General features: G+C 41.8%; 1 protein-coding gene across 1 annotated transcript in view; it reads right to left on the bottom strand.

The window, feature by feature from the left end:
* EPB41L3 (erythrocyte membrane protein band 4.1 like 3) overlaps positions 1-22,099 on the bottom strand; it is a 332,589-nt gene extending 310,490 nt beyond the window's left edge. The window contains exon 1 of the mRNA XM_077492490.1: positions 21,969-22,099. The gene's annotated coding sequence lies outside the window, so the exon portion shown is untranslated. The remainder of the gene's footprint in view (positions 1-21,968) is intronic.
* Positions 22,100-25,669: the final 3,570 nt, after the last annotated feature.

Below are 25,669 nucleotides of genomic sequence, written 5' to 3'. Positions count from 1 at the left end.
AACTAGGTCCCAACCTGAAACCACTTGTGACTTGCTCACAGACTGTTTGTTTGATCTCTACCTGACCTGCTACAGGACCCCGACTTATAGATGTATCATTTTTTATTTTAGATAGAGTGTGCAAGCGTTAAAACCCGTCAGGTTTTTATAGCTGGGCCGCAACTGCGGAGATGTACCCTTTCTATAAGTCCTGGTGATCATTGCCACCAAGGCAAAGTGAGAGATAATGCAACATTTTTCAGCTGTTAATAAAACTGAGGGGAGTTCTTCCAGTGGAGACAATGTTCTACAACATTTGTCAAAAATTGGATTTCTTTGCCCTTCCTGTTGGTAGGAAGTGAAGAAAAAAAAAAATGGATGATTGTATGTAAAAAAGGAAAAAAACATTTCTCCAATGAAAATAAATAAAATGATAGGCTCTAACCATTCCATAGGGCTTATGCACATGGGAAGATTTGGCTGTAAATCATTTTAGTGCCCTGGTGAAAAGGGCAAAAGTGACTGTAAGCAACTATGCACCACTACTTACTTAAAGTGACACATATGCACAGAATTAAATCCCATATGCAGATGGTGTGCATTCTGGACATTACATCTGTGCACATGCACCACTTTAGAAAAGGAGCAGCTGCGTACAATCCCCGCCACCTATTTGTATCTACAGTATAAGTGTCTGTATGCAGCACCAAGTGCTCCTGGGCACAAAAATTTGCAAGCCAGTTTATGCTGCATGGGAATATGCACCCATGTGCATGAGTCTTTATTCTATTAACATAGCAAAAAAATAAAAAACAGCAAGATTGGACAAATTATTCTCCCACTGAACACCCCCCCCCTTCCAGGTGCTATCATAGAAAACAGCAAACAGACAAACTTCCTAGTAATCAGCTAAGTATTAAAATATTTATTTAGGGCTTCTATGTACTCTACCAGAAATTGGGCAACTTCCAGTCTAATTGTTTGTGGAAGATTAGGAAGGTGAAAATTATAAACTTTATTATTATGCTTGCCTTATCGGTCAGTACGCCTACCCAAAGTCCAAGTAGATCTAAAGGCTCACCATTTAATAGAGTTTGCAATTTCTTTGTACTATAAAATTATGAGCGTTGTTATTACTTTATTATAACGTTACTGGGGTACAAGATCAATTAAGATAATAGACAACGTCAATTTGCACACACCTCTAGATGTCTGCATACTAGATCTATTCTGCAATAAAATCCCTAGCATTCCTGAATAGCAGGGTGCTCCAAACTGCAAACACTGCAGTTTCTGTGGTCACTGGCTCCAGCCCTCCCTTATCTATTACGGTGATGGCTGAAGATCCTGGGCACGACAGTAAAACAGACCTGGCGTTGTGGTTCCCAACCTATGAGCTACAGGGAGCTTTAAATGTGGCCCCTGACATCAAAGGATTGCACAGAATGTTCAGTATTTGTAATGCTTGAGAGCACTGTCAGAAACTGCAGACCTAATATAGGAAATTACAGTCATGAGAATATGCAAAATTTTTCGACTGGGGGTATGCCACAGAAGACAAAACTTGGAACATCTCACATGAGGCTAGTAGAGATCAATGTTATTACCCTAATCAATGTTCCCACTACAAAACTACTGAGGTCTGGGGGGGGGGGGGGGGCAGGCTGCCCTGGGCACTGTGGTATCATGTGAGGTAAAGGGGGCACCGTAAGGAGACTGGGGGAGGGGATTTTTGTTGTAAGGGGAAACTTGGAGGGTGGCAGAGGGTAAGTATTGTTCTAGGAGGTGAAATTAGTGGGGGTATGCTAAGAGTGTTAATTTAGGGGGCTTTGTGTGGGGAATTGGAATGAGCAAAGAAGATTTGTGCTTAGAGGGAGGATGGGGGGGATTTGTGCTGGGAGGAGGGAAAATTATGCTTAGGGGGAGAGAAAAGGATTAGTGCTCAGTTTTTTTTTGTTGAGGAAGATCTTTGCTGTCACATAATAATCATACCTCTTGGGGGGGGGGGGGCGCAGTTTGGCATGTTCGCCCTGGGCTCTAGAAGACCTTGTCCCAGCACTGCACACATCTACCTAAGGGCTGCAGGTCTGGCACCAGGAGTCTCTAATACATAGTACGAGTTTCTTTTTCGGCTCCAGTTTTCATTTTTAAACAATCCTGTAAACACGCACATTAGGAATTGTCATCGTCAAGTGAAAAAGCACTTGTTTTCCAGAACTATAAAAAACATTTCAATTTACAAAAATACTTTAAACTTGTCAAAGTCAGGGGAAGGTAACATGGCATACAATAAATGTTGTTGCAGGCAACAGAAACAAATCAAGAATTTCTGGTAAAATATTTTAGTTGGTGTATGAATTGTAGAAGATAACTGATATTATTAAAGCGCATAATAACACCAAGCAAATCTGAAACATAACATACAACCTCTGCACCTTCCTTTCCTGTTTGAAGAGCTATCGTCACAGGCCCAGACCAGGGTATATATGAATTTGTTTACAATCCGCTTGGTACACTGTATAAAGCAGGGTGTCTTAGACCAGACTGAGAACTGGGAAGGCACCTTGATTACCAAAAACGAGCCCATGGCACATACATGAGATGGGCAGGACCTAGCTAAACACATGTACTGGATTCATTCTTCTGGGACTTTATGATCTGTTTCTTCACTTTAATATAAGTGTATTGCAGTATAGAATTCATTATATATGGCTCCTGGCCTCAAAAACATAGAATAAAACAGGCATCGACTCTCTACATTGTACTGTACCATTGCAAACTGCAGACAAGAGGAATATAAATAAAGCAATGTTATATTGGCTTGGACTCAAGGCGTATGTAGACCCAAAACAATGAACTTCTTTTTATGCCCCATTTATCTGTTAAATATAATATTGTTTTGTTCGATCTGTTCCATCTGTTCTATACCTATTGATCCTGACACATCTGGAGAACTGAGAATGTTCTGTGCTTGCATGTTAAGAGTTACCGTATAGGAAACTGTTTTTTTAATTTCTAGGACTTAACGTACAATACAGTTGAGGCAGAGTTGCATATACTTGATAAAAATATGGTTAAACCACAATGACAAATAACTTAATTAGAAATTGGTTTGCCTCAGAATTCAAAAGGTACAAATTAGGTAGTATAAAAGAGGCTATAAATAATTTTATGAGCTAGGATTAGGAAGGTAATAATCCCAAAACTGAACCCGCAAAACACTAAAAGGGAAAAATAGATCTGTTTTTCAGAGTCTTCAGTGATAAAAAAAAGCCGGTTTTGTCTTTCCTTAAAGACTCATGGTAAACCAGTCCTTGCAAGTCTCTAAAGTGACACCGGAGGCCTCCCACTAACTAAATATGCACAAGAGAATGTTTGTGGTCAGGAGTCCCTGGGAGGAGAATGCCTTTAAAGTGGTTGTAAAGGCAGAAGGTTTTTTTTAATCTTAATGCATTCTGAGCGTTAAAGAGGATGTAAAACAAAAACCCTGCAAGACAAAGGCATAATTAGCTGGTATGCATAGCATACCAGCTAATTATGCATTACTTACCTCAGATTAAAGCCCCTGCAGCAGTCTACGTCTCCTCCTCCAACCGCTGACATGTTGTCCCGGAGTGACTTGCGGGTATCGCGGCTCCGGCGCTGCAATTACATCACTCCACGCATGCGTGTGGGAATGGCACGGTACAACTGAAGCAACGGCATATAGCGTCATTGCTTCAGTTGTCTTAAGCGCGCATGTGCCGCATGACATGGGCACATGCAAATACAGGGATATCTCCTAAATTGTGCAGGTTTAGGAGATATCCTTGTTAGCTACAGGTAAGCCTTAATATAGGCTTACCTGTAACAACGTTGTAAACAAGGATTTGAAACCACTTTAAGATGAAAAAGCCTTCTGTGAGCAGCAGCTCCCCTCAGCCCCCACTTACCTGAGGTCCATCTTTATCCAGCAATGTCCAGAAGTACCTCGGCTCTCTGGGACCCTCCCATCTGATCAAACTCAGTTAGCCAATCAGGAGAGAGAGAGAGAGCGGGGCTAAGCCGCAGCTCCGTGTCTGAATGGATACACGGAGCTGCAGCTTGGCTCGGGTGCCCCCATAGCAAGTGGCTTACTGTGGAGGCACTCAACAGGAGGAAGCTCCAGCCAGGGACCCAAGAAGAGGATGATCCAGGCTGCTCTGTGAAAAAACAACATTTCACAGAGCAGGTAAGTATAACATTATTTTAAATAGAATTAAAAAAAAAAAAAAAAACACACCACACACACACACACACACACACACACTTTAAAATTTCCTGGCACAAAAAAAAATAAAAAAAAAATATATATATCCATACAACGACAAATAACAGATGCCAGTAATGAAAGGTTCAGACTACAGTTCTGCTTTAAGGGCAAAGACTATGGTTCCTTTTTTAAAAGAAAAGTAGCTACTAGCTTTACAGAGAAAATCCGGTTTCTTTCAATAAGAAAAACAGGTCTATATTGCATGAATGTTTTTTTTGTTTTGTTTTTGTTTTGTTTTTTAACAAGGCCTAGTTCTAAACTAACATGTTTTAGTCCAGTGTCCTAACTGCCAGCCTAGATTTGTCTTGTATTTCTCCCTTGACAATGCCCAGTACACCATCTCTATTCAAAAAAAATAAAATGTATTATATACATCTCCCTGTGAGCAAGTGTTTGAATGACAGGTCTGGAATGGCAATATGACAAGTCTGATAAATGCAAGAAGAGTTTATATAGCAGAATAGAGCTTTGGGCCTCTGTGATCCCCTATGGACAGCTTGATCATAAGTGCGTCCAAAAAAAAAAAAAAAAAAAAAAAAAAAAAAAAACACGATATTGCAGCTCATCAACCCTTAGATGCTTTATCTTTATTGATTCAGCCTTTTTTTCTTTATTTTCACCTGGTGATCCTGTCAGTAACACACTTCCTGTCTTAGAATGACAAGGCTCACGCATTACGAATTGTCATCCTAGGGCAGGAACTATATGAGTACTAAAGACCATCTCAACCTCTCCCCTTCTTCATAACACAGTGGGAGCTGTTCTGTAGTCAGAGAGCTGGGATCTGATAACTTCTTATCAATTCCTAACTGTCTGGTTACAGCCATCAGAGGCAGCTAGGAGCTCACTAGATTTCACAGCATCAATGGTCATTTTTTTTATTTTTATTTTTTGCACATATCAAACAGGTATAACAAAGCACTTTCAATCTTGTATTTAACACACCAAAAAGGGGAGCAAATAAGAGATCACTGGTAAAGTTTATATACACTTTAGGTAAATCAGGTTTGCTTAAAAATACAAAAATGTACTGGTACTTCTAATAATTCTGCATATGTTTCCAATGCTTTATCCAATCATTAGTCACCCGGTAATCAGGTTGGAAAAAACAAACAAAAAAAAAACAAAAAAAAAAAACAAACACATATGTCCATCAAGTTCAAGCAAAAGACAAAATAGATTAAAAACCTTAAAACCTTCCATCCACAGAACTGTATACCCAATTGATTCAATTACCTCTCACACCAATATATATTCATTACTGTCATCCTGGGGGAAAAAAAAACAAAGCTTTCTTATCTGTACAAATTGTAGTCAAAAAGCTGCATATGTGCACAAGATGAACACTGTCCTCGCACATCACTGTCATTGTGAAAATCTGAATAGTCATTGTTGGCAACAAAATAGCCCTTCAAATTTCTTTCAGTTATAAGGCCTTGTAGAGGGGTTTGAAAATTCCAATAGCAATGTATGCTTTAACCACTTGTGGACATACTACACACACCAAAAAACCTTCAGGGCTGCTTCACATCATAATTTCTGTATTCTGGATGCGTTTTTGCTTGCAGTTTTTTTGATGCAGTTCCCCCCCCCCTTTTTTTTTCTTCATCTCAATTGTGGACATGTGTTCCGATGCATTTCGCCACATTCCAGATGCGTTCCATACAGAAAAAAAAAAATGCAGCATGTTCTACTTTTGTTAACTGCGCTGGTATTAACTAGGGCCTTTGGAATCCATGTTAAACACTGTCAATGCGTTTTTTCGATGCAGAATAAAAACCATTTGAACCAGGCCTCAAAATAATCCAGAGAATATGTATTATGGCTAATCTCTCTGCCCCACTACTGTTCCTCCTCTGGCACATGCCCGCAATTTCTAACTATCATAATGATAGCTGGGAGTTGCTGTGAAAAACACAGTAGTTATAAAAACAGTTGTGGTTAAAAAAAAATGGCCCATTTAAATTCAGTGTTTATATAACAATGTTAAGATACAAGCTCAAAAGATACAAAAGTAACATTGTTACTTTTATATCTACTCTGTTTCATTCATCTACAAATTCAATGGAATGAGCTTCAAAATGCAGGGAGAAGCATAGCCAAATCTTTTCTGGCTATACTTCTCCAGATCACAGGAGTGATGTTCGTTCTGCAATGCTGTGACCCTTTTTCCACCAACATCAGGATCCACCCAGCTCAGCCTCTAATGCCGCATACACAATCGCAGTTTCCGAAAACAAAATCTGTGGGATTTTTTCTGACGGATGTTGGCTCAAACTTGTCTTGCATACACACGGTCACACACACACACACACACACACACACACACACACACACACACACACAATCTTGTAGGAAATTCCGAACATCAAGAACGCAGCGACATACGACAAGCCAAGAAAATTTAAGTTCAATAGCCAGTGCGGCACTTCTGCTTAATTCAGAGCATGCGTGTAACTGTGCGTCGGAATTGTGTACACACGAACGGAATTTCCGACAACCGATTTTGTGGTCGGAAAAGTTGAGACCCAGATCTCAAATTTTGTGTGTGGGAAATTCCGATGGAAAATGTCCGAAGGAGCCTACACATGGTTGGAGTTTCCGAAAAAAAGCTTCCATTGAACATTTTCCCAAAATCCGACCACGTGTACACGGCATAAGGGATTCGTCAAGAGCCTGTGCCAGCCCCTCCTGCCCCCCTCCACAGCCCAGTGCTCCAGTGATCGCTAGAGGAGCAGAGCAGAGAGCCGGTAACCGACAGTCCTGGCTCTATGTTTAGAGTGGAGGAGGAGGATGGGACAGGACTGAGTGATCAGTGGTGTTTAATCCCTCAGTTCTCACTACAGAGCTGTCGGGGAACTGATGCAGAAAGGGATTGATGCAGCCACAAGGTTAACTATAAATAGACTTTTTTTTTTTTTTTTTTTTTTTTTTAGAAAGCAACACTTCTCTTTTAAAAACAACCCTACAAGTAAACAATAAATACAAATACACACACATACATACATACATACATATACATATATTATATATATATATATATATATATATATAACATTTTTTTTAAATTATTCTCCCTCTTCTCACCTTTGTTATTTTGCAGATTTTACATTTAGATTTTTCTAACTATTAATATTTAGCCTTTTTTCATTTTTTTATTAGTTTTGTGTGTTACCCTTTTTTTCCAGGAAAAAAAAAAAAGAAAATAAATAAATCATTTGTAACTAATGTACCAAAAATCATAATTTTGGTGTAATTTTACATGGAACGACTTATAGTTTTTTTTTTTTGTTTTGTTTTTTAACACTGATAAGAGTAGAAAAATAATGTTTTTTTTAAAACTTCTGGGTTTTCTGTCTATGGATTGTAACAACAATAAAAAAAAAAAAAATTTGCAAGACAATATCAAGAAAAACCTTTTTCAAAGATTAAAATAAATAAAAATAAAAACAACACAGATATTGTCAATCAAATCAATTTTGACTGTACAGGTGTGAGAATTGAACTGGTTAAAGTACATCTCCGTCCAAAAACTGAGTTCTGATTTTTCTAGCCATTGAAAAACGTAGTCATATGCTGCCCTGATATCAGCAAGGAACGTTATCCTCCAAACATCAAAAACAAGATTACCAGAATTCTCAGTTCTGTCCATATGGCATGGCCATTAAAGTGCCTAATGCTGGTATCACTCTCCTTTGATGGATTTTCAATAACGTAACATAAAACAATAATTTGAAAATCCATCTGCAATATATTAAACCCTGTGGAAAGGGACAAACACTGTGTAAACAACACTACAGTCTTCATAAAAAAATTGGAAGATGCCCACTCAAAACTGAAATAATTTTTTTTAGTGGCATTAACTTTTAAAGCGTGTACCTTAAAGCAAAACAGGAATAGTATGCAGAGTAGAACAAATTGATCTGAACAGGTAATGTGGCCAGTACTGTGTCATGTTTACTTTCCTCTTGAGTTACCATTTTAATGACAGCTATATACAAATCAATAAATGCCATCATAGGGGAAAAAAAATAAAAAAAAATAAAAAAAAAACAAACAGTCTGAGCAGTCTCTAGTAAACACTTAGAAGCCGTGGCTGCTTTCCTAGTACACTAATCTTGTAATAGATTTAACCTTGCTTTTCAGGATGCATTAAGCTCTAGCAAATGTCTTGATAAAACATTCCGTTAGCACATACATAACCGCATGAAACATTACAAAGTAGTTCAGAACAAGTTTAAGTACTCACCCATGACATTGGAGTGCCAACAGCAAGGCAAGGAAATCCAGAGAAAATAAATGGGTATCAAAATCCCCCATGGAATGTCATGCAAAGAGAAAAAAAGTAGTTAGAAAATATACTTTGTTTGACTTGCCATTTTAATTTAAAAGCAGTAAGGGGCAAAGACTAAAACAACAATAGTGTAGATACACAAAAATTTCTTGCTATTTTACTTGCACATTTCATAGATATAAAAAAGGAAATATCTAAAGAAATTTGGGACCACCAGCATGCAGAAGTTGAGATGAAAGTATACAGCAATAACGTTCATGATGGGCTTTAGTTATTAAAATGTCTGATGAAATTAATCCTGGCTAGCCTGAGCAAACATGGGCAATGCTTGCTGGGGTGATCATAGCCGACAATTAAATGCTAGCAATCGTTATATGCAATTGCGTATAGTATCGATCACACAAAATTGGAGCATTGTGCTGATTAATCAATATTACATGGTGCATACCATTGTTTGCCAAGTGTGCGATGCTAGTAGTGATTAATTGTGGGGGAGACGATCCATCTAGCAAAATTCGCCCATGTGTGCACTGGGCATAAGCAGCATAGGCTAAGACTGGCTTAGCCTATGTTGCTTATAAGCACAAAACTGACAAGCCCACTTTTTTTGCCTGAACGCCACTGTTTGAATACAATGCCAACCTGAAGTTTTATGCCAGATGGCAACTCCATTTACTAGAGATGAAAATATATCAGAAATAATAGGTAAAATGCAAGCAATCCCACGTTGGACTTTTTTCTTTTATAACCAGTTGAACTCTCACAGCAATGAATACTGAAAAAAAAAAAAAAAAAAAAAGTAACATGTTGTAACGTGGAAAAAATAAATAAATAAATAAAAATAAAAAAAGGGTGTAACATGCTGGTATTGAGGTGGTTAGAAACAGTGCAGGAAGTCATCCTATGTTCAGGAACCTCATGTGTTGATATGTACATCTACTGTATATAAATGGGCCTGGTTCAGAGAAATACAGATACTGAATACTTGATACAAAAAAGGTAGGGAAAGAAATGTTAGCGGGGCGTGTACAAACCAAGACTGATTTAAAGAGGGATTCCACCAAAAAAATAAAAATAAAATAAAAAATATTAAAAGCCAGCAGCTATAAATACTACAGCTGCTGACTTTTAATAAATGGACACTCACCTGTCCCGGGTTCCAGCGATGCCGGCAGCCGAGGCCGATCGATCGGCTCTCGGCTGCTGCAGTCACCATTCTAGGTGAGGGAATCAGGAAGTGAAGCGAATCGGCTTCACTTCCCGGTTCCCTACTGCGCATGCGCGAGCCGCGCCGTGCAATAGGAAATCTCCGCGCTGTCACTGGGACCCATGTGTGTCCCAGCAGACAGCGCGGCAGGGCAGGAAATGGCGTAGACTCCCATGAGAGTCTATGCCCGGAAGTGGGTGAAAATACCTGTCTTTGACAGGCATCTCCACCCCCCTCGCCCCTGAAAGGTGTCAATTGTGACACCGGAGGGGGGGAGGGATCCGATCAGCGGAGGTTCCACTTTAGGGTGAAATCCCGCTTTAAGTGCATTAATCTATCCATTGCCAACAATTCACAGAATTAACATCCAGCGCTTTAAAGCGCTGCACAGACTGTCGGCGCTATTTAAATCCTGTATAATAAGACCAGCATAATATAGGTTCCGATTAGTAGCTAGGAGTTACTGCACTTAAGAATCATTACCCAAGAATAGGAATGATATTAAAATAAAGCTGTAGGAGCTGGCTGGAAATTAAAAGCAATCTAATTTTCTATTCACAAAGACACATTTCCAGCAGCGGATGTTGGTTTGGAAAACATGCTGAAGTAAAAAGTGTAAATGCAAACCAAAGCAAAGTCACTCTACTCCAGTTTTTACAAAGTCAGGAGGAAGTTCCAACCACAGGACATGGATGGCGTAATCACAGTGGTTTATGATTCAAGTAATACCACCCCGTGTGATCCTTATATTCTCTTTCCCCTTTGTAAAGAAGGTTGTTAGAATTTGCAAATTAAAACATTGACTTAACAGTCCTACAATCATATACAATGCCTAAAATAAACACCCAGCTAAGCATGGTCCATTATCTAATCTTAGAAAATATATCCAACAATTGCTTTCAAGATGAACTGCATGTGACTTGTAAAATTAGAATTTAGACAAACATCAAGGAAAATGTTTGCGCCTCTAGACAGGGACCTTCTGTGCAATTTAAGTTTAAGATCTGAATGTATACAGTATCTTACACAAGTGAGTACAACCCTCACATTTTTGTAAATATTGTATTATATCTTTTAATGTTACAACACTGAAGAAATTATACTTTAATGTAATGTAGTGAGCGTACAGCTTGTACAACAGTGTACATTTTCTGTCCCCTCAAAATAACTCACACAGCCATTAATGTCTAAACGGCTGGCAACAAAAGTGAGTACAGTACATCCCTAAGTGAAAATGTCCAAATTGAGCCAAAAGTGACAATATTATGTGCGGTCACCATTATTTTCCAGCACTGCCTTAAAGAGGAAGTAAACCCTGATGAGTTTACTTCCTCTTTTTTTCCCTGCAAAGGTAAAGCATAATGGACTACTATGCATCGCATAGTAGCCCATTATGTGTCACTTACCTGACACAGGAGCCAGCGAAGTCACCGCTGTCCCCTGTAGTCCGCCGCATCCATCTTGCTGGTGGCGTCTCGCAGCTCCGCCGCTGTCATTCGGCGAAGCCGCGATGACGTCACTCCCACGCATGCGCACGGGAATCGACAAATGCGGCAGCTCCATTCTTGGAACTGCCGCGTTCAGTGCGCCTGCGCGCCGCTGTCTACGGCGCATGCGCCGTAGACAGCGTTGCCCGTTTTCGGGCAAATATCTCCTAAACCATATAGGTTTAGGAGATATTGCTTGGACCTACAGGTAAGCCTTAATCTAGGCTTACCTGTAGGTCAAAGTGGTTTGTAAGGGTTTACAATCACTTTAACCCTCTTGGGCATGGAGTACACCAGAGCTTCACAGGTTGCTACTGGAGTCCTCTTCCACTTCTCCATGATGGCATAATGGAGTTGGTGGATGTTAGAGACCTTGCATAGGTTTTATGTCTGGAGACATGCTTGGCCAGTCCATCAGCTTTACCCTCAGCTTCTTTAGCAAGGCAGTGGTCATCTTGGAGGTGCGTTTGGGGTTGTTACGTTGGAATAATGCCCTGCGGCCCAGTCTCCGAAGGGAGGGGATCATGCACTGCTTCAGTATGTTACACTATGCTGGCATTCAAGGTTCCCTCAATGAACTGTAGCTCCCCAGTGCCAGCAGCACTCATGCAGCCCCAGACCATGACACTTCCACCACCATGCTTGACTGTAGGCGAGACACACTTGTCTTTGTACTCTTCACCTGGTTGCCGCCACACACGATTGACACCATCTGAACCAAATACGTTTATCTTGGTCTCATCAGACCACAGGACATGGTTCCAGTAATTCATGTCCTTAGTCTGCTTGTCTTCAGCAAACTGTTTGCAGGCTTTCTTGTACATTATCTTTATAAGAGGATTCCTTCTGGACCGACAGCCATGCAAACCAAATTGATGCAGTGTGTAGTGTATGGTGTGAGCACTGACAGGCTGACCCTCCACCCCTGCAATCTCTGCAGCAATGCTGGCAGGACTCATATGTCTATTTCCCAAAGACAACCTCTGGATATGCCACTGAGCATGTGCACGCAGTTTCTTTGGTTGACCATGGAGAGGCCTGTTCTGAGTGGAACCTGTCCTGGTAAACTGCTGTATGGTCTTGGTCACCGTGCTGCAGCTCAGTTTCAGGGTCTTGGCAATCTTATAGCCTAGGCCAGGGATATGCAATTAGCGGACCTTCAGCTGTTGCATGCCTCTGCCTCTGGGTGTCATACTTGTGGCTGTCAGAATCTTGCTGTGCTTCATAGGACTTGTAGTTCTGCAACAGCTAGAGGTCCACTAATTACATGAAGATGGCCTAGGCCAGGGATATGCAGAGCAGCAATTCTTTTTTTCAGATCTTCAGAGCGTTGTTTGCCATGAGGTGCCATGTTGTACTTTTAGTGACCAGTAAGAGAGAGTGATAACACCTAATTTAACACCTACTCCCCTTTCACACCCGAGACCTTGTAACACTAATGAGTCACATGATACCGGGGAGGAAAAGTGGCTAATTGGGCCCAATTTGGACATTTGTACTCACTTTTGTTGCCAGCCGTTTAGACATTAATGGCTGCGTGTTGAGCAATGGAGGGGGACAGCAAACTTACACTGTTACACAAGCTGTAAACTTGCTACGTTACATTGTAGCAAAGGGTCATTACTTCAGTGTTGTCACATGAACAGATAGGGCTGGGGGGGAATAGATTTAAATCTTGAATCGAGTTGAGAGGTCAAATAGATTAAAAATTTAAGCAAATTTCTTTAGATTTTTTTCTCATCACCGTGCCGGTCCTGAGGTGCTGCGGCAGGAGTTTTTAGGCGAGGGTGCGGCTTTGGCCTAGTCTGCGAGGCCGGACGCCGCGGACTCGCCTGAACACTCCTGCCTGCAGCTCTCCAGGACCGGTGCTGACACCGCACCAGTCCTGAGGAGCTGTGTGCAAGAGTTTTTAGCTCCTCAGGTCTGGCACGGTGTCCATAAATAAATAAAAACTCGATTCACGATTTTTATTTATTTTTTTATCGTAGATTTTTTTTTTTTTTTTGATCAGATGATTTCAAGAGACCTTAGAGACTGACCTTTTAAATTAAATTTTGAGTTGCAATAAAATATATTTTCCACCTTCAAAGTGTTTGGTAAGTTATGTAAATCAAAAGGGTAAATATTCATATTAAGTCAATTTATTTCCAAGGTCACCACACTATAAAATGCAGAAAAGTCCAAAAACTGGTAAATTCTTATGCAAAAGGCTGTAGGTACGGTTAGGAATCCCTGGCCCCGGGATCCTAAGCTTTGGAAAGAAGTGTCCTTAAGAACACAGTCAACCAGATTAGTTCACACAGCAGGGTTCCAGGTATGAACAAGCAAAGACAGGATGAAAAACAAAAAAGACTTTGGCAGTTAGGATGTCTACTCAGTCTGCACACTGTGCTATATCTTCAAGACTGAAATGTGCCTTAAAATAAAGTTTCAGTCTCAGGGATAATGGTCTTCAACACCTGATGTACAGGAAAATCTCTCCACTATGGACAGAAACGCTAATAAAAACCCGACAGATATTTTAAAGGAGACGTATACTGGAAGAAGTAGAGAAACTGCACTGATGACCTCCTGATAACGATAGTTGCCTGGATCTCTCCGACTTCAAAATTATATGAGAAAACCCAAAAGTACACAGCAAGCAAGTCCGATTTTAAATCCGTTTGCAACTTAGAATTTTAAGGAGTGGTCTTCAATGTTCTCTTAGTACAAGTTTCCATGAACTCTTCCTTACTTTATTCAAAACTAAATAATGTCCACAAAAATTAACAATCTTATTCTTGGGGTATGCATGCAGCTGTTAGATGATGAAAGTTCTAGCAAGTCCTGTACAAACATCCATATTTGCCTTAAACTGGCCATACACCTATAGATTATCTGCAGATTTTCTATGGTTAGATGGAAAAAGTACAACAGATTTCTCCATGTATGCTAAACTATGTGGATGGAGGAATCTCCCACTGGGCCAAGCTTCAGTATCTTGCTAGTCGGCCCTGCTGGCTCTCAACCTAAACAATGCCTGCACCCAATCAGAATGTTCAGGTATTGTGAGAGCCAGCTGGGCTGACTAGCAAGATATGGAAGCTTGGGCCAAGTGAGAGATTCTTCCATCCACACAGTTCAGCGTAGATGGAGGAATCTGTTCCACTTTTTCCATCTGACCATAGAAAATCTGCAGATAATCTATAGGTCTATGGCCAGTCTTAGTCGACATGCATGCTTGCTCCAATGGAGAGTAAAAGGGAACGGTCATCATGCATTGCTCATGTTAGTCACCGTTTGCTGAGGACGACTGAATACTAGCAATCTGTAGCTACATACATTTTAGTTAGCGACAGCAGCAAATCTGTAACTAGCTACATATTACCAGAGAAAATAATCACCGTTCTGTAATGGTCACAAACCTCTCCTACAAAAAAGGTACTGCCTTTACCTTATGCACTGACAACCATTCGTAAAGACTCAAACAGTCTACAATTTGAAAGTATACATGATGTTGTGACGGAGGAGATAGGCAATATAACTTTTGTTGACACAATTTGTACGTATAACATTGAAGTCACTGTGGCTATGGATGTGTATGACTTTCTTGGTAGAGAAGACGGAGTTTAGGCTCATAAAATCAGTATCATTCATCAAGTTGTAGCCATTATTCATGGAACTACATGTCTCAGCAAGCACTGAATAATTGCTTATGTGTGTCACAAATCATGAAATGTATTTTAGATGTAAGGATGATGCCTGCCCCCACCTATCCAGTATGTGACATCTGTGTCCGTTCCAATTTTTTCTCCATTTTGTGTTGGAGATAATAGGAACCTACATTATCCCTGTTGGTGGCTGAATGTAAGAGGAGGCATGTCTGCTCACATAAGATCAGGTCACTATAAGAAGACTTGGATGCAAACTTATTGTGTTGGGTCCAATGAACCTGAATAGACTTGGATGTGGGCAGACATCTGGCCACCCATAGGAATACCTTTTAATCCATTTTTGATCCATGTAAATAGGGGTCAAAAATAGAAGGCCGGAACACCCATGTGAAAGGGGGCTTAAGGTGGCTCCATAGGACTGTGTAAGGGGGAAGGAGCCACCTTGGAAATGAAGTGTGGCCTACATAATCTGGATTAAAGGAGTGCTATAATTCAAGAAAAAGCATCATAAAGTCTAAGTCTTTACATCAGAAATAATATTATATATATATATATATATATATATATATATATATATATATATATATATATATATATATATATATATATATATTTTTTTTTTTTTTTTTTTTTTTTTTTTTTTTTTTTTTAAATGGGCTTCCATATCACCTTAATACATACCTGTCTTGTTCCGGCCAAGTAAATTCCTTGTTCTTCAAGCTCTACTATTCTGACACTTTCAAGATTAGATAGCATTTCCTCCTCTTATCAATGGCCACTAAATAACTATAAGTCAAGTAGTGACACAGCAGCCAGAGGGTGAGAGTGCAGTGGGGGACAGGCTATTCAACGTACCCGGATAGCAACAACTCTCATAGGTCTGAACCAGAACAAACAATTGAGTCTCTCAAAAAATGGACAGGTAAGTAGTCATTGGGGTCACATAGGGGTTGATTTACTAAAACTTGAGAGTGCAAAATCTGGTTCAGGTCTGGATAGAAACCAATCAGCTTCCAGGTTTTTTTGACAAGTCAAAATAGATGTTTTTTTTTCCACCCCCCAGTCATACTTACCTAGGTGGATGCAGCAACGGTCCGATGTCGCCCCTATCCCCTGCCGGCTCTTAAGCCCCTTTCACACGGATGATCCATTCAGGTCCGTCAGTTTTTCAGGCGGACCTGAACGGATGTTCCATAGAGGTCTATGGAGCGTCGGATGTCAGCGGACTTGCCACTCCGATCCGAAAAAGTGTGATGGAGGAAAAAGCTATTTTTCCCCATCAGGCATCGGATCAGACTGCAGTGTCCGTCGTCACTCGATCTCCCATAGGGGAGAGTGGCACTGTGACAGGTCCGTCCCTGCGCAGTGTGCAGAGACGGACCCGTCATCTTCCTGCTCAGCGGAGATCGCTCCGGCGATCCCCACTGAGCAAGCGGATATCCAGCACTGATCCGCCCCATGTGAAAGGACCCTAACACTGAGAACTGAGCAATCCAACACCACCGATCACTTGGTTCTCACAGCACCGCAGAGAGGTGGTGACTGTCAGTCATAGCTCTCTGCTCTCCCTCTCACTCACTAGAGCTCTGGCCTGTGGAGGGGCGGGAGCACCTGGTTCAGGTCCAGGTATATAGGTGAATCCTGACCATATGGTTGCAATCTTGCCAAGCCTGGACCGGCTCTGTGACATCAGCTGACAGAGGGATCCAGTCCTTTGTCTGCTGAAAACAGGTCACAGGAGTGCAGAACAGATTGCACACCTGTGATCCATATGAGAAGTACAGCCAAACCAGCTTTGGCTGCACTTCTCCTTTAAATTGAACAAGCTGAAGTTAGAAGCTGATTGACTACCATGCACAGCTGCACCAGATTTTGAACTCTTCCATTTTAGTAAATCATTCCCTTTAGGCTGGGTTCACACTGCTGCGGGTGGGAGATCCGGATGTGATTCGCACCGCACTGCAGTGCAAATCACATCCGATCTCCGTAGCGATGCGAGTTCAGCCATACAGATAGTATGGCTGAATTTGCATCGCTCCCGCAGCAAACTCGCACAGGACCCTTTTTTTGGTCCGCAGCAGAATCGGATCGCATGGGTGTTCACACCATGCGATCCGATTCCTGTGCGAGTGTGCAGATCGCACTGCGATATGCGGACGGATCTGGGGGCGTCATTAACATTTCATTGACACTCCCAGCAGTCCGCATAGGGCAGTGTGAACTGCCGGCGGGAGGCATGCGATGCGGGAAAACTCAGCGGATTCGCAGCGTTCCCGCATCGCTATAGTGTGAACCTAGCCTTAACGTCATATATTTCCAAAACACCCTTAAAAAAAAAAAAAAAAAAAAAAAAAAAAAACTTCCTTACCCCCTCACCTTATCAACCCTCCTTCTTTGCAGCATGTAATTGTGTCCAATATCACAGCTGTCAGCGTAAGTACATGTACAGTAGTTCACAGCAACTCATCAGCAATGACAATGGCAAGCTCTGATTGGTTGCTTCAAACAACTGCCTTTGTACTCCCTAGATAAACTCCAAGTGTTTGACAGAAAAAAAAAAAAAAAAAAGAAGGGGGGAAGGGGGGGCTAGGGGGAAAGAAGCGTTTATTCAAGTCATGAAAACTGCTTTTTTTTTTGCATGTTTATTTTTCCATGGATATTTTTAAATAAAACCATTTTTTTCAATGGCGGCTCATTAGGAGATAACCTAACCTATAACAATGTGCATTAATGCAAAACATACTACAAAAATATATAAGTAAATAAGTAAATAAAAATAAAAAAAACCCACACATTTCATAGACAGATATTTATCCTGTTTCACGTCGGCATGCACATCAGCACATCCCATTTAAGCCGCTCTTACCGTATATCAAAGCAGATTTATGCTATAAAACCTAAATGGGAAACATGACAAATAGACATCTGTACAGAGACACTGCATGCCTATAAAAAGGCATTTTAGAAGCAAAATACAAATGTGAAATTTGTTTGCAGAAAAGAAAAAGGATTTTCAATCATCCCCTCTATGATTTTTCAGAGACAAATTTACAGCTTCCCTAATTTACTACCGTTTTACTGAAGCCACAATTATAACTCTTATGTACACACTTTGGAATTGTGTTTTGGTAGAAAAGCCATGTTGGAAGATTTCATGCTAAAATGATTATGCTTGTATGAATGCAAGTAAGAACTATAAGCCAGGAGACCAGCAGCATATATGGAATGTAATAAAGATCTACACTTTTACGTACATCCAACTAAAAACACAACGCTGCATTTTCCTGGCAAGGTGCATGCAAGGGTTAACAAAAGGGAGATTACCAAGATATACTAGTACCAATACCTTGGTTGTGCTGAGCTAGATTTAAGCTTTGCACTGTGATATCTCATTAGTCATCAAAGCTCAATAACCACAACTACATCACCAGCTCAGCACAACTTGGGTGGCAATCTTCACTATGTTCTATGAACCAGCGCTGGTTAATCTTTGCTAGGTGCACCCTGCCCCCCTCTTCATCTTAGGCTAGAAACTGATGACATGAACTTGGACTGCTGGAGCCGAATGTGACTTCATGTAGCACACATCCATGCATTCAACTGCTGATCAACAAGTGGCATTCGGAGATAAAACAGACAATTGCAAACCTAAGATCCTGCCAAGAAAATGACCTACACAACAGAAACATGTGAAAGCTCATCTGTAGAGCAATTTGATATCTGTCAAACATTTTTTTTTAAATGTATGATTATTATAAGCCATAAATAGATGAAACAACGTTACAATAATATACTGTATTTAGTCAATTAACGCTACCTCCACCCAAAATTGAAGCTAGTTTCAACCAAACCCGCATTTTCTGGAGGCTGCTGTCAAAATGAATCACTTGTTGGCTTCATATATCTCAAGGACTCCCATGGCAAGATAAAGATATCCTAGAAGTATTTAGACCAGCTTTTCTCAATCTTTTTACCCCACAGGAAACCTTGAAATAAATGAATTTAGGTCTCAGGGAACCCCTGCTAAAATCAGTTTATGGGAAGACAATGCCTCTTACATTGGGGATTAGTAGAGATGAGCTTTTGCATTCTCCATTTTTAACCGGAACACTGAAACTCCACTTTTTTCGTACTGCAATGAGCTGCATAATACAATACCCAAGCTCTACTGCTGGTTATACTTTCCAAGGCTGAAAAAAAAAAAAAAAATCGGTGCTCATGACAGAGATTTTGGATTGTGCAGTCCCTCAGTATAGAAGAGATTTTGGATTTCGCAGTCCCCCAGTATATAAGCTCGGTGGATTAAAACACTGAAAATCTCTATTGGCTACACAAGCACATCCAGTAAAAGAATGCTAATGCATTTCAGCCACTATAGCCTTATGCCGCGTACACATGACCGGACTTTGACAAAGGTCCGGCGGACAATCCAACGGACTTTGCAGCTGAGGTCCACCAGACTTTCAAACAAACGGACTTAGCCACACAGGATCACTCCAAAAGTCAGACGGATTCGAACGTGATGACATAGAATAAGGAAGTTCATAGCCAGTAGCTGCCCTAGCATCGGTTTTAGTCCGTCGGACTAGCACACAGATGACCGGACTTGAATCCTTTGGAAAGATTTGAAGCAAGTTTTATTTCTAGGTCTATCGGACTTTTGGGAAGAAAAAGTCCGCTGGAGCCCACACATGATCGAATTGTCCGACAGATTCCAGTCCGCTGGACCAAGTCCGACGAAAAGTCCGGTCGTGTGTACGTGGCATTACTCCTAGCACAATAAAATACAACATTTACATGTGTGAGCCAATAAAGATTTTCAATGTTTGAATCTACCGAGTTTCCAACTAATATCTATCAATCCACATGCCATACGCTGCAGGCTGCGACACTGCCCGCCCCATAGCTCATGTGAGCTGTGGGCCAGGAAATAATCCAGCCAGTAGCTCATTACAGTTAAAAGAAAAAAAAAAAAAAAAAGTGAGAGAGATTTGGAGATCAGGTTAGAGATGGAATTGGAGGATGCCCAAGCTTAACTCTAATGAGTTTTGAGAAGAATGGCCCCTTTACAGTGGTGGTTACAATGCTACTCTTACCAATGGCTAAAAAACAGTTGGTGTCATTAGACACTGAACTATCCAAGCACCATCAGATGGGAGGTCAATCAGCCGCAGCTCCAACAACCCTTAGCAACCCCTGCAGGACTCATAGTTGAGAATGGATGATTTAGACCAGGCTTTCTCTAGAGGTTGCTAGGGGTTCCTTGAGCAATCCCTGCCTCTTGCATAAGTTTATGCTGACTCCACTGATCTTTTTATCTATCTGTAATGGGGGTAATTCTTTCCAATGATCACAAGTGTAAGGAGCATTCTGCCCATTGACTACCACACTAAATGTATTATGACTTGTAGATAAAGTCATTCATCCTCTGTGTTGAAAAGGTTGAGAAAGGCTGATTTAGACCACAGACTATAGTCATGCCTTTATTTTCTGATGGATTCCACCATTAAGCAAAAATAGCTAAAAACTGGACAGTCCAGCCAAGAGCAATACATCCATTCTAGCATGGGGAGGAAAATGGAAACAGAAACCAATGTAGCTGTATGTGTATCAATAATGTGAAAAAATATAAAATCCTGGCCAATTATTCAACCCACTGATTCCTTCAAAAAGCTCAAAGGATTTGGCTAGTGCTGACCTTTAAATACTATTTTGCTAGATGGAATATTAAATTGTGTTATGCCGTTGGAGCCAACAAATGCATTTACAGTCTGCACAGTGCTGTAACCTACAGCAACCAGATTTCAGTCTCCTGAAGTCCGATCAGAGGCAGACGTTTGGGATTGGTCGTTTAGGTTATGAAACAGCGCACATCGTCATGGCTCTTTGTCTTACTGAGAAAAACCAGACTGTTGATCCTGAGGAAACTGATCAGCACAAATCCACAGTCATCCTGAACCTCTCTTATACACTAATCATGAATGAAGGATGAATAGGATTTTTATAGCTTGAATCATCTTCCTAGATATATTTTGACAAGAGGACTGTGAACTGATTTGCAAACCCATACCCACCTTCATTACCCGGATTACATATCTATCTCACATATATTAAATATTTCCAACACTTGATCTGAATCCCTAGAGAAGCACATAGTAGGTCATAGCTGGAATTAGAAAGTAAAAAAAAGTGACATATCCAATTCTATCCTGTGTGACACTGCAATATACCTACCACTCAGGGCGACAGATATCCTACTATGTAGTCTACCAAATATATCCATTCTAAATGTTTCCTACTCTTCATTCCTGTAACTTTCATTCTGACACTGACAGGGACACTAAAATTCTACATAAGTGGGACCATCAAATCAGACATGTTTCCTATTGGAAACCCTGATAGAGGAAGAGCAGCACTTATCCCTTTGGGAAAAAAAAAAAAAAAAAAAGGAGAAATGTCACCTGCTGCTGGTCCAGGGATGGGCTTAGGATAACATGACAGGCATGCAAACTAGCATTTAAATGTGTGTATTGATTTGTATAGTGTACCTTCTCTCAGGACACAACACCTAGACTGCAGATTACAGTGCATAGCAATGCAGATGGGCTACCTAATACCTAACATGGAACTTCTAGCAAGGATCAACAAATACTAGAATGAATGAGAAGATGGAATGTGGATGTCACAATGCATAGAGCACAGGAGTGTGAGGACAGGTACATCTGTTGCATGCAGCAGTGATCAGTGACACAATCAATGTCACCATGAGCAGCAGGAAATCAAACTTCCTCCTTGGAGCTGTAGTTGAAGTTGTGAGCAGTGCAGCTGATGAGATCTATAGAGACAGACAATCACCGACTCGCCTGCAGTACATTCCCAGGCAGACACGCCGGTGACAGCGCCGGGACACCTCCATCTGCAGAGAGGCTTCCCACCGCATACATTAACCCAATCAGCGCCGACTGGGGGCGCAACGCATTGCGGAAAGCCCCGAGGTCAGGATCAGTACAAGTTCCACTCCAGACTCCGATCTGTCAGTAGACAAGAGGGAACTAACCTGAGCGGGCAGGGCGGTAGGTACTGTGAGCAGCGCGGCAGCACCGTCCAGTCCGGACACATCGGAGGGGGATGACAGCGGATGGCGGACAGGTCCGAGCTCTTCACTGTCACACCTGCAAAGCTGCGCAACCCAATGTAGAGCTCGTACCCCCCTCCCTGTCCCTACTCACAGCTCCTCCCACTTCACATCCTCATTGGCTGCACCGCGGCTTTCTCAAAGGATTGGGGTTAATGAGCTGCCTGCTGCTCTGAGCGGACCATACTCTACTCTATGGCATATGTTGTAAGAGAGCAAATCTATATATCATCTATATAATCCTGGGAGAGCAGACTGTGATATACAAACATTTATTACTTATCATTATACCTCCAACATAGGACTGAGATCTGTAATGTGGAGATCAGGAGGTACCATGACTTTTATATAATACTAGGAGATCAGATGATACCATGACTTCTATATAATGCTAGAAGATCAGGAGGTACCATGACTTCGATATAATACTGAAGATCAGGAGGTACCATGACTTCTATATAATACTAGAGATCAGGAGGTACCATGACTTCTATATAATATTAGGAGACCAGGAGAAACCATGACTTCTATATAATACTAGGAGATCAGGAGGTACCATGACTTCTATATAATACTAGAAGATCAGGAGGTACCATGATTTCTATATAATACTAGAAGATCAGGAGGTACCATGACTTCTATATAATACTAGGAGATCAGGAGGTACCATGACTTCTATATAATGCTAGAAGATCAGGAGGTACCATGACTTCTATATAATGCTAGAAGATCAGGAGGTACCATGACTTCTATATAATGCTAGAAGATCAGGAGGTACCATGACTTCTATATAATTCTAGAGATCAGGAGTAGGGATGAGCCGAACACCCCCCCCCCCCCCCGGTTCGGTTCACACCAGAAATTTCGAACGGATCCCAAAATTCGTACGAACTTTAGAACCCCATTGGGACTCGAACGTTCGAAATTAAAAGTGCTAATTTTAACGGCTAATATGCAAGATGCTGTCCTAAAAAGGGTTTGGGGACCTGGCTCCTGCCCCGACATGGGTCATGGGTCAATGCCTAAAATGTTTTTAAAAATGGCCGTTTTGGCGGGAGTACTGATTTTAATGACGATTAAAGTGAAAAAAAAAGTGAAATATTCCTTTAAATATCGTGTTTCCCGTGTTTAGAACAGTCCCTACACAAAATGACATTAAACGGAAATAACATCATTTAAAACTGCTTGCGGTTTTAATGTTATATCTGGTTCCTGCAATATGGTTGAAAATCATTGAGAAAAATGGCATGGGTAGCCCTCCCTGCCCATTACCAGCCTATTTGGGTCTTGTACGCATATTAAGGGGAACCCTGTACCCATATTAAAAAAAGGAAATGCGTGTGGCCCCCATGCCCTATATACTCAGAACAGCAGTATACAGGCGGTGCAAACAAGTAGGGACTGTGTAGGTTTGTTGTGTTAAGTTGAATCTGTTTGTAATTTTCAACTGGTACACTTTTAAAGTGTAGCTCCAGTCAAAAAAACTATTTTTAAGCTTTTTGGAAAACATAGGGAAGGGTTGTCACCCCTGTATAATTTGTTTTGTCGTCCATCTTTTTTCATCTCACTTGCTGTTGTCTCCTTCCGTTTGCAAGTAGGAAATGTTTGTAAGTTGGATGTTTGAAAGTAGGGGCCTGCCCTATGTGCTCTGCAGAAATGGCGGAACAAGGTGTTGGTTTTGCCACAACATCGTAAGCCCTCAAAGTGACTCTTGGTGGGCGCTGGAGCGCCCAGCTGTGAACGATTATATCAAGAATTGTAATTACATGTCATTGTTGAACAGTGGTAGAAAAATTGACCTTTGGTGGTTGTGGTGCTGGTGCCACAACACTATAAGTCCTCACAGTTACTCTGGGTGGGCACAGGAACAGGCCTTCCTGTAAGCCCTGCTGCAAAGCATTGCATCAAAAATTGTAATTAAACGCCCCTGTTAAACAGGGGCAGAAAAATTGGGCCTTAGGCACTGGTGCTGGTGCCACCACACTGCAACCTCTCCCATATACTCTAGTTTTAGTGCAGGAATTAGCCCTGCTGCAAAGCATTGCATCAAAAATTGTAATTAAACGCCCCTGTTAAACAGGGGCAGAAAAATTGGGCCTTAGGCACTGGTGCTGGTGCCACCACACTGCAACCTCTCCCATATACTCTAGTTGTAGTGCAGGAATTAGCCCTGCTGCAAAGCATTGCATCAAAAATTGTAATTAAACGCCCCTGTTAAACAGGGGCAGAAAAATTGGGCTGATGGCATCACCCAGAACCAGAAATGTTCTTCCAACATATCAGCGGAGGAGGAAGAGGATAGACAATCAACATAACAGGACAGTCACTCAGCATCAGCATAGGCAGTCTTGAAGGGATGTGGTATTTCAAAAAAAAATTATTCGGTTACATCAGCTTCAGGTGCTTGGTAGCTGTGGGTGATCCAAGACTGATTCATCTTGATGAAGGTCAGTCGATCAACTGATTCTGTGGACAGGCGCACCCTGCTATCGGTAACAAAGCCACCAGCAGCACTGAAGGTGTGTTCCGAAAGAACGCTGGATGCAGGACAGGCCAGTAGCTCAATTGCATACTGTGCAAACTCTGGCCAGTGATCCATCCTCAAGACCCAGTAAGCCAGAGGATTTTTGGTGGGAAAGGTGTCCAAGTCTGACCTTGCCCCTAGGTATTCCTGCACCATGTAAATCAGACGCTGGCGATGGTTGCTGGAACCGATCATACCTTGGGGCTGCGGACTAAAAAATTGTCTGAAAGCATCGGTCAGACGGCCACCTTCTCCACCGCTCCTTCTGACCGATGCCTCAGCAACACGTTGTCCAGGACCAGGAGTTTGTAACCTCCCAGTCTCTGGAAACGCGTTGCACAGACCTTTCTGCAAGGCCTCCCGGAGATGTCTCACCCTCTGCTCCCTCTGCGATGGCAAGATAAGGTCGGCAACCTTACCCTTGTATCGTGGATCAAGGGGAGTGGCTAGCCAGTAATGGTCCCTCTCCTTGATCCGAAGAATACAAGGATCCTTCCGCAGGCTTTGCAGGATCAGGGAGGCAATGCAGCGTAGGTCAGCTGAGGCATTCAGTCCGGAGTCCTCTGGGTCACTAAGGACAACATGATCCACAGCTACCTCCTTCTAGCCACGTACAAGACCATGGGTTTCTTGGGACTGTAAATCATCCCTACAAGACTGCTGCTGCTGCTGATGCTGAGTGCCAGCCTCCACCTCCATGCTGACACAATCATCCTCCTCCTCCTCCTCATCCTCTTCCTGTGTTATGGGTGGCACAGCAGGAACACTGTCTGGATAAAGGGGGCCTTGAGAGGCAAGGAAGTCCTCCTCTTCCTGCCTCTGTTCTGCCTCAAGTGCCCTGTCCATTATTCCACGCAGCGTATGCTCCAAGAGGTGGACAAGAGGTACAGTGTCACTGATGCATGTACTGTCACTGCTCACCATCCTTGTGGCCTCCTCAAAGGTGACAGGACAGTGCATGCATCCCTGATCATGCCCCACTAGCGTGGTGAGAAAAAACCGAGCACCCCTGACCCTGTCCTGGTGCCGTTGTCGCACAAGTACTCATTGATGGCCCTCTGCTGCGTGTGCAGCCACTGCAGCATGGCCAACGTTGAGT

The sequence above is a fragment of the Lithobates pipiens genome, unplaced genomic scaffold, assembly GCF_037356315.1.
Source record: "Lithobates pipiens isolate NorthernLeopardFrog02 unplaced genomic scaffold, aLitPip1_a1.2 Scaffold_19, whole genome shotgun sequence".
Lineage (NCBI taxonomy): Eukaryota > Metazoa > Chordata > Amphibia > Anura > Ranidae > Lithobates > Lithobates pipiens.
The sequence above is the reverse complement of the archived record's forward strand: the minus strand, read 5'-3'. Positions and strand labels throughout refer to the sequence as shown.